Source organism: Seriola lalandi, unplaced genomic scaffold (genome assembly GCF_002814215.2).
Source record: "Seriola lalandi dorsalis isolate HSWRI2012SDOR001 ecotype SW California unplaced genomic scaffold, Sedor1 jcf7180002054314, whole genome shotgun sequence".
Lineage (NCBI taxonomy): Eukaryota > Metazoa > Chordata > Actinopteri > Carangiformes > Carangidae > Seriola > Seriola lalandi.
Window position 1 is genome coordinate 41,790 of NW_019524867.1, and position 12,670 is coordinate 54,459.

The 12,670-nt window shown below is 41.4% G+C and overlaps 1 protein-coding gene across 1 annotated transcript in view; it reads left to right on the forward strand.

Annotated features, from left to right (window-relative positions):
• The window catches only part of lrrc4ca (leucine rich repeat containing 4C, genome duplicate a), a 51,264-nt gene that overhangs the window by 19,470 nt on the left and 19,124 nt on the right, over window positions 1–12,670 (forward strand). The window contains exon 2 of the mRNA XM_023406716.2: window positions 10,869–10,933. The gene's annotated coding sequence lies outside the window, so the exon portion shown is untranslated. The remainder of the gene's footprint in view (window positions 1–10,868; window positions 10,934–12,670) is intronic.

Sequence of the window (12,670 nt, forward strand, 5' to 3'; positions counted from 1 at the left end):
CGTCTACCAGCAGTACGACGAAGCGTGTGGAGCAACACGCGGCAAAAAAGGCTCGCACACGGTCCTCCAAAGTTTGGGAATACTTTAATCTTGACACCAACGGTGCGGTAGTCTGCAGACTCTGCAAAGTGCGTCTGGCATATCACTCTAGCATGACAGTCATGCACGAGCACATAAAGAGGAAACACCATGGTGCAGCGAGTCAAGATGTTGGACGGGGCTAATTGTTATATTAAATGACTAACTTGAAAATAATTGCAATAAAATTACTGTTAGGTTAATAAAAAAAAAAAAATCGTTAGATTAGTCGAATAATTGAAAAAATAATCGCTAGATTAATCGTTTAAAAAATAATCGTTTGGGACAGCCATATATGTGGATAAACCATGTTAGTGTCATCACTGTTGGACCATGTGAAGGACGGCAGAGGATGCACTAAACTGTGATATGCGAGTGGGTTGGTCTGACCATTAAACGTAAGACTGATTTTGTGAAATTTACATCTCTGGGCACATGAAAACAGTGGCCCCGGTTCAGCACATGTGCAGTGCGAGAGCACACAGCGAACAGGAGCGCAGTGAGCAATGACCCATGTCGAGGTTCTGCTTTGATAATTAAAGTTCATTGCTTTCCCATTGCTCTTTTATTTATTTATTTATTTATAGGGTAATTTAATTTGGCATGGTGGGGACAAAAAAAATAAAGTGCACTTTAGAGTCTAATTGATGCGGGTTTCTCCTTAGTGCTGCATCCTCAGCATTCTTCCTCCTCCAACCAATGAAGTTAACTAGGCGGGGGATGGAGTGCAGAGAAAGATGGAGTGGAGGGAGGAAGGCGAAGCGAGGGACAGGCACAGGGAAGAGGAAGAAAATAAGGAGGTTATCACGTGGGGGGGGGTTGCAAATTTGATTTCTTCTACACCCATTGTTAGCTCGTGGCTTTGGGAGGCAGCGAAAGCAGAGTCCATTTTCTCGTTACTGTTGTGAGGGAGATTAGCAGAGGCTAGGCTTGTTTCTATTTGAGGAATAATGACAAGCGTGTCTCTATACAAACCCTTCTTTACTCTTGCAGCAGGTCCTCCATTAGTCCCCCCTTCTCTTACACTCGTTCGCTCTCCCTCCATAGAAATGTAAAAGCATGTGAGGCCTCATCCCTCCTCATCCTGATTTTGTCCAGCTTGTACAATTAGAGAGCAGGGAGGGTTCATGCGGTGGCACACCAGTCAGTCAGAATGTGGAAGAAAGTCATGTGGAAATGGCAAACTTCTGGGGTACCACGCTCTTGCCAAGTGAGAATTCTTACACAAGAGCTCTGCTGCTGAGGAACATTTTACTGTAGCAATAATGTCATCTTAATTATGTGCTTGATGAAATACTGCACTGATACAAGGCCCGGATCCCTCCCTAGATGGTTGAAAGAGGAAGGGATTGCCTCACATTGGTCTGAAAGTATGAGCTCCCTTGCATACTTTCTGCAGCACTCTTATTTTTAGTATCTTGACTTTTTGCAGCTATGGGGAACCTCCCAAATGACCTGAATATAAGGATGCTTTTGACACCTTTGTTCATTAAGAGAAATAGGGAGCAGAAAGGCAGCCTTTCATGGGCTCCCATGACAACAGCAGAATGCCTGGAACATGCCACAGAGAGGCAGCTTTACAAAGCTTATGTAGCCCCACTTCTCTGCCTCCCAATAATTCACTCTGGTCCTGGTGGAGTAAAGGTGTCAGCCAAGACATTCACAGTGCTGGTTCATCTGAACAGAGAAATGGAATGATGAAAGGAAAACACCAGAGGGGATGGGGGAGGACAAGTGGCTCTTTTAATGACTCTGGAGTGTGATGGGAATGCTGTTAATGAGGAGGGCTGGGATAAGAAGCTATGCTTCCCACGTAGAGACAGACAAGCCTGGGAGGAGTCTGAAGAACAACTTGGCTCGGCTTGCGTGGTGCAGATCCAGCTGAGCAAAGCCAAGCAGAGCTCTGCAGACCACAGGAGTGTGGGATGAATAGAATTTGACTGTGAGGCAGGCAAAGATGGCATCGAGAATGAGCAGCTCCTCCTTTTCTTCTCCTCTTCCCCCTTCTCCCAGAGAGACAGTGGCAGCTCTCTGGTGAAGATCAGAAAGGTGGGAGATGGAAAGTGAGCGGGAGTGGGAGAAAGAAGGAGAAGAGAGAGACAGTAGCCCCAGGAGGGTACATCTCCAGTCAGTAATTCCACTGGGGCTCTCCCCACCGCTCTTAAGTTTCCATCTCCAGATGAAAAATAAATAACCTCTTCAGACGGCCTCCCTCTCCTCTGAGAAAAATAAGAGAGCTTTCACATGAGCAGTTTTCACTTTCCATATAGTTATCTCTCTGTCTCCCCTCATTAAGTCTATCTTTTTTCACACACCGTCACATGTGCACTCTGTCCATATATGTAGATGACCACAGCATGTTCATGTTCCATACGGTATGATGAAACAATAAACTCAAAATTCATATCACATGCAGTATATGGATGTGCACACACAGTAAGTACAGAGCAGTGAACATGGCTGTGGCATGATTCAATCTACTGTATGTATATTAGAAAGCATTTACTATTACATATAAGTCTGCTCATCAACCCAAAAGTAAAGTTTGTTCTGCCAGCAAATAAAGTGGCTGAAATTCATTTAACATGCACGATTTAACACTTACCCTGAATCATCTTTTTTGTCTTTATTGTTACCCATTTTAACACCTTCAGATTCAAGATGACTCATCCCCTGAAGTATTAGATGCATCTCTCCACCTCCACCCTCTGAGTCCCGTCTGCTACAAGCCTGTGTTATCAGCTTTTGTCAAGGTACATAGTACAATGCTGCTTTTGTACATGGAATAAAGAACATTTACTTATCTCTTCCTCAATGGAGCATTTTTGCTCCCTGTGCAAGCACGACTGGCAGAGCATAGCAGCTGGTGCTGCCAGGCACTGAAGCTAAAGGCTAGTCTGGCGCGAGATTGTTCTGGAAAAGGCTGTAAGACGGATGGCCTCGTCAAGAGAGAGACTCATGGCCGATTGTGCATGACGAGTGCTCCCTGCTATCTGATTCTTCTCCCTGGGCTTTCATGCAAAAAGCTGAGCAGAGGAAACGATGTCTCTCGTTTGCATGTGTGTGTGTGTGTGTGTGTGTGTGTGCCTGATTGTCCACTTTGCACTTGTCAATACAAATGCTTCATTATACATTCAGCGTTCTTCTTTTTTTTTTTTATAATAATAATTTTGCTACGCCCACTGGCACAAAACAGCCAATGTCATGGTCTGATAATTCAAATGTTAATATTATAAACTGTGAGAACGTCTAATACAAACATTTTCCTCCTCTAAATGACACAACAGTTTTGTAACTTGGCTCTGGACAGACACACATGAACACAGAAAACATACAGAAGCTCACTTCCTCTCTTCACCACTATTTGTGTATCTTCCGCCGCCTGCGTTTCGCATGATAATGTCCAGAATTATAATCTGGCCTTCATATTACCTCCTGCCTCTGGTTACATGTCAGCATTTCCTTTCTTAACTCTACTATCAACTTCAACTCCTGATACCTGTAATGAACGCTCTGCTTAGCGCTGATATCGTACTGTAAATCCGCTTAGGATCCCTCGTGTTGAGCCCAACAGGGAAAAGGGGTAGCTGCAGTCCTGTACGCTCACTCTCCTGCATGGTTCATAGCTGTAGCCTGATCAAAAGTCTTTTGTGTGATTTTGAAATGTGTCCTCATGAATTTTCAGCGAGCCGGGCGAGGAACCGTCTCAGTATGTGGAAACAGACATGCGTGCACTAAGTGTACTGGGTTTTCCTATGTTAGGCTGAGAAAGAGAGGAAATGTTCAAATAAACTCTTGGCATGTATTGCAAATAAAAAACCAAACAAAGCTTTGTTCATCAAGCACTGTGTAGACTGTGGTGCAGACATAAATGAACACACACATATATACGTATAAAACAAGTCTCAAGCCCTGCGGCTGCCTGGCAATCTTCATTACACCACGCTATTTTGAATCATGTGATGAAGAAACAATGTTAAGTTTATCCTGAGGATAGAGTGAGAAAAAAAGGTCATGGGAACATTAAAAATCAATCCATTCTCAAAATCTTGAATACATTTTGCAAAATTCATTGCAATATTCCTCATATGCGAGATTTCTTATTTGCAAACTAAGCACACGCACGGGGTGGCAGAAGACGGAAGGGCCAAAGGGTCACGTACATGAAAAGGGTTGATCCTTTGGGGAGCACAAATATGTAAAGTAAATGTTGTTGCAGTCTGCCCATTAGGATTTAATACTGCCTGTGTAAAAGTGGAAACACTCGCCTGATAGCAGCAGGAAAGGAGAGTCAGTTAAGCTTTATTTATTCAGGAAGTCACAGGAAGATCAGAATACAAAAGAGACCTGAGAACAAGACTCATGCTCTGGGGATCACAGATACCCAAAGCAGATTACATTAGAAGAAGTCAATTCATTTTTAATATCTTGCGTCTAAAGTTGACAACTTGACTGAGTTGTAGCATCAGACAAAAGCTCCTGTAGTGTCTGAAATGGAAAGGGTTCAACCTCTGGAGTGTGGAACTTTTGCCAGAATGTTGACACCAGAGGAAAGGTCAAAGGGTCACCAAAAAAAATGAGGATGGGTCCTTTATGCAACATGAACATCCATAGCTAATCTCTACCTAACAGCAGTGCTACACAAAAGGTCAAGAGGGGGTCGACAAAATCAACCTAAATCACTCACTCCAGACCACAAATATCCATATTAAATGTCACGGCAATCTAGCCAATGGTTATTGGGCCAAATGATCAACCTACCCTAGTCATTGTTGATAGCAGAGCAAAAAAATCAAACTGAATTGACAACAATTGTGCTGATGCAACAAACTATTAAATATTTTATGCAGTTTAGTTCGCACACTCTCACTGCCTTCAGTTTTTTATTTTTTTGTTTTATAGCATAGTTAGACAGATGCATTTCATCATAAAACTGTTTAATGTGACTGTACCAAGATATCAGTTCATGCATCAAATGGGACATGAGCTGAAGCCTGCTATTTAATTCCTGAAGAAAAATCCAAATGAGTAACTTCTGAAGAAAGAACAGAAACGCGGGGGTGGGTTGGGGGCTTAGAGAATATCTGTCAAATTTGACGGTTTGCTCTGTTCCTTTGACGGTGCTGCACACTAGCCACTTGAGCTACTGCTCTCATCTCTTCCTGGAGGCTGACACGCCCAGTGACTCACCATGATGTCCATCACACCAGGAAATGAAATGAATTATAATCAAAAAGAACTCCACTGCCCTACTCTGTTCCTCTTCCGTTTGTGTGTGTGTGTGTGTGTTTGTGTGTGTGTGTCTCACCTTCTTTTCTTCTCACCTTGTCTTCAAGTTTTTCATTTAGCATTCAGCTTACATATTATTGTTTACCGTGTCCTCTTACCTCACGTTTCTTATATTCTCTGTTTTGATCTTGTCTCACACTTATTAACAAACTGGAATTGTAAGCAGTCAGTTTGAATTAGCTTCCTATTGTACAATCTCAATCGATTTGCATTACATATGCTGATTGGCTTAGTGTGTTCTGCCTCCTGTATCACCCTGCGTTAGCATGGCATCCATTCTCATGCATTTTCCTTCTTCAGGGGCATTTGCCAGCCTTTCATATGAGAGCCAGACATTTCGAGGGAGAGATTTCATATTGGTAATTTACTCCCCTCTCTCTCTCTGGGGCTAACCAAGCAGTCTGTGCCTTTCATCTTCCATACTTCTCCTCAGACTACCTTTTGCCTCGACTTTTCTCCCTGCCGTTTGAGTGTTGGTATTGTGTTCCTATTTGCTTCCCTCCGAATGTTCCCCTCTTTCGTGTCATCCTTAATGTCTTCCTCTCCGAGTATAACCATCTTTGTGTAATTCTCTCATCCCTAATGAAAGGATCTCCATGAAAACAGATCACAATGTCTTCAAAGATTCTAACATTTTTGATGGGGCCAAACCAATTACCTCTCACAACATGACTAACTGACAGCTGGTGTGTATACTGGTGAAACCCCTAAGACAGGAGGGTGACTATGAATCTATTTCACAGGCAGATGAGTAGAAGGAACATTTCCTTGTCAAAAATAATTAATCAAAGAGACGAGACTGGCCTGAGTGAAACCAAGAGGCAAGGGAATATTTGATGTGCAGTAAAACTCTTCTTATCACAGTTACCTTTTCTCCTCCTCTTCTTGTCTCTGTTACTCTATTTTCCTCTATAGCCCAATATGTCAGCCTTTCTTCCTCTACAGAACATATCTCATCCCTCCCCTCCTGCTTGAAATCTCTTTGGACTCCAAATGCTAATTCAGTCAGGCACTTAATCAGACATATTAATTCCATATCTCCCCTGATTGCACTAATTCCACTCTGCAATGAGTTTCTCTGCAGCATCCCTTTGGTGCAGCAGAATTTTAAACTGTGGGGCTAAACCATGGTCTGCATTTGAAGGCATTTCTTTTACAACAAACTGTGTCGACAACAAATGTATGGCAAGGATAATATGCTGCGGATGTCACGTCACGCTGCTGTCTGTATTTTATCATGTGTTGCTGTTATCCTTCAGCCCCTACAGCCATTTCAATTCCATTGGACTTGTAGACAGCCATGTTTTGTGTCAGTCTGAAAAGAAGTGCATGAAGCCATCCTATAAACAAAACAGACCTCATGATTTGCCAGTGTGCCAATTCTCAAAAAGAAAAAAAAAAAGGGAAAATCTGGCAAAAATGTCCCCTGCGTCTGAATCACTCTGGCTAAGCGACATATTATCTGTCTGTATTTCAAGAAAGTCTGGCTGGCAGTGGCAGTGATAAATTGACAGTAAATCCATTATAAAGTGGAGGCACATGTATTCCAGTACAAACACACACACACACACACACACACACGATTGTATGGATATCTTTGTCATTGACATAATGCATTCCCTAGCCCTTCACCCTAACCGTAACCATCACAACTAAACACCTAACCTCAACTCTTACACTAACCCTAACCTACACCTAATTATAACCCTAACCCTTAAACCAAGTCTTAACCCCTCAAACAGTCCTTTAAACGTCTGGCATTTTGGTCCGTACTAAGCTGTCTGGACCCCTTAAGTATAGTGGGCTCCCAGTTTTCGGACCCCACGAATACAGCAAGGGAAGCCCACATACAAGCACACAGAGATAAACAGAATATACCAGAAAAGCCTGTAAGCTCTCATATTGTCTGCTGACAAATGTACATAGCTGAGACGTGTATTAATTAAAATCATATTAAAGTACTGATTTAGCCGCATTCTAATTTAATGAAGTCACAGATCATGTAATTGAGAGAATTACAAAATTGCATTCTTTGTTCCAGATAATTGTATTCCATCTTAATGCCTACTTTAAAGTCCATTAATTTGTTTTATCTCGTCACCATCGCCTTCCTTGGACTTTTTTTTTTTTAATAGAAAATATGGCTTTGGAATCCCTGTTTGCAGTTGCATTGTGTCAAAGCAAACCACAGAGATTTCATGGATCTATTTAAACTTCTTGATATGATCTCTCCGCCCGTACCAGCAAAAATCAGAAGATATTGTCTATGTTGTATCGTTTAATAACACAAGTATCTATCTATCTATCTATCTAGCTATCTACTTCCTTACTGTCTGGTCACTTAGGGATTTGGCCCGGCGAGGGCCCTCTACAGGGATGGATTTATCATTAGATAATGACAAATGGCAGGCGTAGCTGAGCTGATTTCAGCACTTACTGCTCCTTTGGGAGCCTGTACTCACCACACTGCAAACCACAGTGACCACCCCCACCCAAGATCTTAATTGAACGAGTGACTGTACAGCCAATTGATTCAGCCTGACATGCATTTCTGGTCATTTCCAGTCGGTGACCAGTCGTGTGACCCGCGGGTCAAAATATGCTGCAATCTGGAGCAGAAGGTACTGACATTAGTCTTGATTTGTTGGACTACTACTCTTTCAGAGAGGGGCTTTATCTCTGTGGGTTCATGGGAGATAAAGAGAGAAGAAGAAAAAATGGCCGAATAGATCTTTGATATCCCGCCGACCCCTAAAGGTACGACTAGAAGTTATTGGACTGACTGATGCTGAAGATGTGATGACATAATAAATGCTGCCTATCTATGCAAAATATAAGGTGGCAATAAAATGTTTCTGGAGATGCAATCGCTGTGATGTATAGTAGGTGCTACACCTTGATGATTTTTATTTTTTCACTCTATTTTAAATGCAGTAGTTGAATGTTTGTGATTCAAGTTTCTGTTTCAAAAGGTAGTAATTCAGTCCTGCAGGGAGCAATCTGCTGTCTGTCTGTGTGACTTCACAAAATCGCTGACAGTGGCAGTGACATGCTTATGAAAATCATATGTTGGTTGATCTGATGCAATGTGATGATATTCATAGCGGTTACAGTGTTACATTGCATTGCTTTTTAAGAGTAATAATTAATTTTGATAATTTTTGAGGATAAACCATAATGCTTGCAATTTGCTCTAGAAGCTTCCCAGTGCCTGATCAGAGCTGTGGCTGCTGCACTCTTATCCTTCAGTTAAATGGCAAAAGAGTGCATATGTACATAGAAAGACACTTTTTTTCATCTCTTTTCTCATCCTAGAAAGACTCAACCACCACTGAAGTAGCAGATGTCTCTGACAGAGCAGACTGTCTCTGTGTTTAAGGTTGAGTGTGGTTCTTTCTCTTTAATTAGAGAGAACATACTGTACATCTTTTGGACACATTTCGAAACACACAGACTAGAGAGCCGCTTTGAAAAATGTAATGATGCGTTGTGTTTTGTGTCAGAGAAGGAGGAAAGCTGGGCAGTGTGTGTGCGTTGCAATATTGATGTTGTTTATAATAACAACAATGATAATGATTACAACGGCAAAGCCCATATCCATCACCGCTATCATCTTCTTCGCGGGCATCATTTGTCAATCTTAGTGAAGTTTCAGCCAGAGAGCATCGGATAGGTCTTCCAACACGCTGCACTTCCTGTTGCTTTACTGTATGCTCCGGTTATGTCACTTGCATTACCAGGTCACCTTGTCAAGGTGGACAGCTACACAACAATTACAAAAACAATTCACCACTTCTCTCATACCATCATATGCTCATGTGCTGTATGTACACCATAGGAGCAAAATGTACAGCTGGAGACTTGAGACTTAGACTGAATTTGGACTTAAAGGATAAGTCTGTTGATATTTTATATTTTTCTTATTGTCACCAAATCCCTTGAAAAGACCAAGATAAACAATGAATTGATCCTTCTAACAAATGTTGTGTGTGTATCCGCAGCCTGATATAGTAGCTTATTCCTCTGTGCCACAGAGCTCCTTTGTTGTCCAAAAAGTATTAAAAAAGCAAACAAAAAAAAAAACATCAGTGAGCCACACTGTTGCACTGGGTGACATGTTCCCTCATTTAGATGAACACGGGTACTGGAGTTTATTTTGAGTGAAACCCACATACACTATCCTGCTGCTGTAAATCTCACTAGAGCAGTGCCCAACTGTTTTAGAGCATTGTTTACATCCTCAGTAGGAACAAATGGGGTTCAGGCTTAGTGCATAAACACACTGGGAGATTTGGGAAGTAATGAGATACAGACTGATGCATTGTTTGCTCTTGTTTTTTCATGGGATTTGTCAAAAAAAATAAACTACAGAATATTACCAGCCCTATCCTTTAGGTCACTCATGTGAGGCTTGACATGGACTTGAGAGATGACTCTTTTAAGACTTCATGGCAAAAACACTTCAGTCTCAAGTTTATGTCCTGCAATAACAATAAAATACAAAAGACTTACCCATATAAATTTAAGCATTATTTATTATAATTATTGGTCCTAAAAAAAAAACCCAAAAAACAAAACAAAACAGGAAGATTTGCAACTGACTTGTGATTAACACTTGTGATTCACATCAGAATCATCTTGTACTTGTGCTTTCACCCCAAACCGAGAGTCTCACAGGCAGCTGTCGTTAATTTTAAGCCTGCTCTTCTCCTCTGTTTGTCATCAGATGCACATTAGACAGGCAGAGATGTGTTTGCAACATTGTACAACCATTTGCCGCTGGTCATCTGGATGTAATGCAACTTTAATGTGGAAACAGTACTCAACTGCCAAAGCTGCATAAATGAGACACAGACGGCAAAACCCTTATCTTAAAACAAAGTCTGGGGGTCATGATAGGCACACACAATGATGTGGATCAAACACACACTTATTTGCACTCACAGTTCCTGCGCTGCAGTAATGGACGGCGGGCATGATGGAGAGCTTTATCTCCATTTGCCTTTGTCCCCCATAATTTATTCAGCAGGGTCTGTCCTCTGTGTTGTGAGTACGTGTCTCTGTGTGTGCAGGCTATGCACGCGTGTGCGCTGGTGAGGCTTTATGGCTTTGACTGTCCCCTTGTCCCTGGGGAATGAGTTCTTCCGACTTACAGTAGCATACTGTAAACCCCCTCTTGTTAGATAGAGGTTCTCAAAGGCCCTAAAATATCAGCATCAGCAGAGAGCGCTGAGGAAGTGGTTGAAAGGAAAACTAACAAGATGACTCAATGATTATTTAGAAACAGTAAAGAGAATTTTGAATTAGATGTATTCTGTCCTGGGGGTTTAAAAAAATTGCGTTTTTGGTAGCTGCGTAGATACATCATAATCTTTCCAAAACAGTGCATTATTCATGGCCTGTACTCCACCGAGCCCATGAAACACAGTGGCCGCGAACTGCATCACGGTGAATGTTGTCTTGTTTAAAGTATTCTTACAGTTTGCCTCTTGTCTTTTCAGGGCCAGAGTTTGGAAGTTAACATGAGGATGACCAGAGCCCCTCGGAACTGTGATTGAACTGGCAGGTAAGAAGAAAATCATGAGCTCGATCGCTTTCGTCCCTGGTGAAAAGGACACATGAACAGCCAATCTGATGCTTTCAAAGGAAAAGAAAGACAGATAAAGACAAAAAAGATACTTTTGGGTTTGTTCGTGGGACCAATCTGAACCCTTATTATGTGCCACAAGTACAAATCAATACAAATCATATTCAGCTCTTTTTTGAAAAAATATTAAGCGCTACAGAGAGAGATAGTGAGTACTTCAGAGTGGATACAGCTGTTTTTTTGTTGTTTTTTTTCTTTTCTTTCAGAGTACTCCCTGAAAATGGGCCTTTTCAGCCAAAATAAATCATCCTTATTATCTCAAACTACTGCTAATACACCTCTGAAAGTGTGGGGAACACACAGTTTCTCTTCTGTCTGCCCTGTGAATGCTGGGATTACCCTCCAGAACTTTGTGATCATAGGAAGGATTTAGTGGGGAAAGTAAATTAACGGCTGAATGAATGAACTGCAAACTACTTCTAGTTATTTACTTATTTTTAATGTTATTTCACAACTGAGCCATTGAGTTCTTTCTAAGATACGATATGTACGTTTTAAATCAGTGTGATTATAAGAGGGCAGACAAAGAAACACCATCAACTCAGAAAGGATGAAGGAGCAGCGATTGCCTCCTGAATGCTTGTTTTGGAAATGTCATCCCAGAAGTCCAGGGATGTTTTTTTTTTAATTGAGTAATTGAACTATACTTCAGGAGGGGAAAGCCTCTTGTTCTTTCAGCTTTACCTTCAAAGTCTGTATTATTGAACATCTCTGTGCAATCCATAAAGACTGAATCATTTGCACATCTGTTGAGACCACTCTTGGATTTGTTTAGCAGCTTGTCTGCAGAATAGTCATTTTTGGAGAATGGGCACATTATAGGGGAGAAATATTTGCACCACGGGGTGCATCGGGCCCTTTGAAATAGCGGCCATGCAGAGCAATTATTGAACATAACGACTCCCACAAGACGACTAACTGTTGCATTACACAAACACACCCATGACTAACAGGTGGGATTGTGGGTATATTGTGGGCATCCTTTGACTTTTTTCTCAGACGTAAACTCAGCGAGCGGAAACAACAACAACAACAATATATCAACAGCCAATAAACTGTTTTAGACTCTTTCATTGCTCTTTATGTGTGTTAGTCCATTAGCCTTGGATCCCAGCTGTTTGAGAGTGACACGACTGCTGCACTCAAACTCTTTTTATCCAAGGCCACAATACTGACAAGTACTGTGTGTAGTAATTTATTTTTGTCTGAATGATGTTGATTTATTGGTGAGGCCATAGCTTTGCATTTTTTTAGCAAAAAAAAGTTCTGTTGCTGTTCTGTGTATAGCAGATACACAGATGGTACAGATGAACACATACAGCCCATAAACCTCAAGCTATAGTTCTAGCAATGCTGAGCACAAGGTCTTTCAAAAATAAGGCACCTATTTCACAAAAATACAAATGAATATCAGCTCTGTTACTGAAGGAGGTGTTTAGAGTTTGTTTGATCGATAGAAATGGACAGAGAGAGATTCAGTCTTATAGACTTTATTCAATCACAGCACAGTACAGAATGAGAAATGACATGCGGCTACTTTGATGCATGAGTAAGTCTGAGGGGAAAATGGAAAGAATAGAACGATATAAAGTTACTGAAGTGGAAAAAATAAGAAGTACTTTATGACTCTCAGCAGTGTTTCTGTGCTGGTACCTC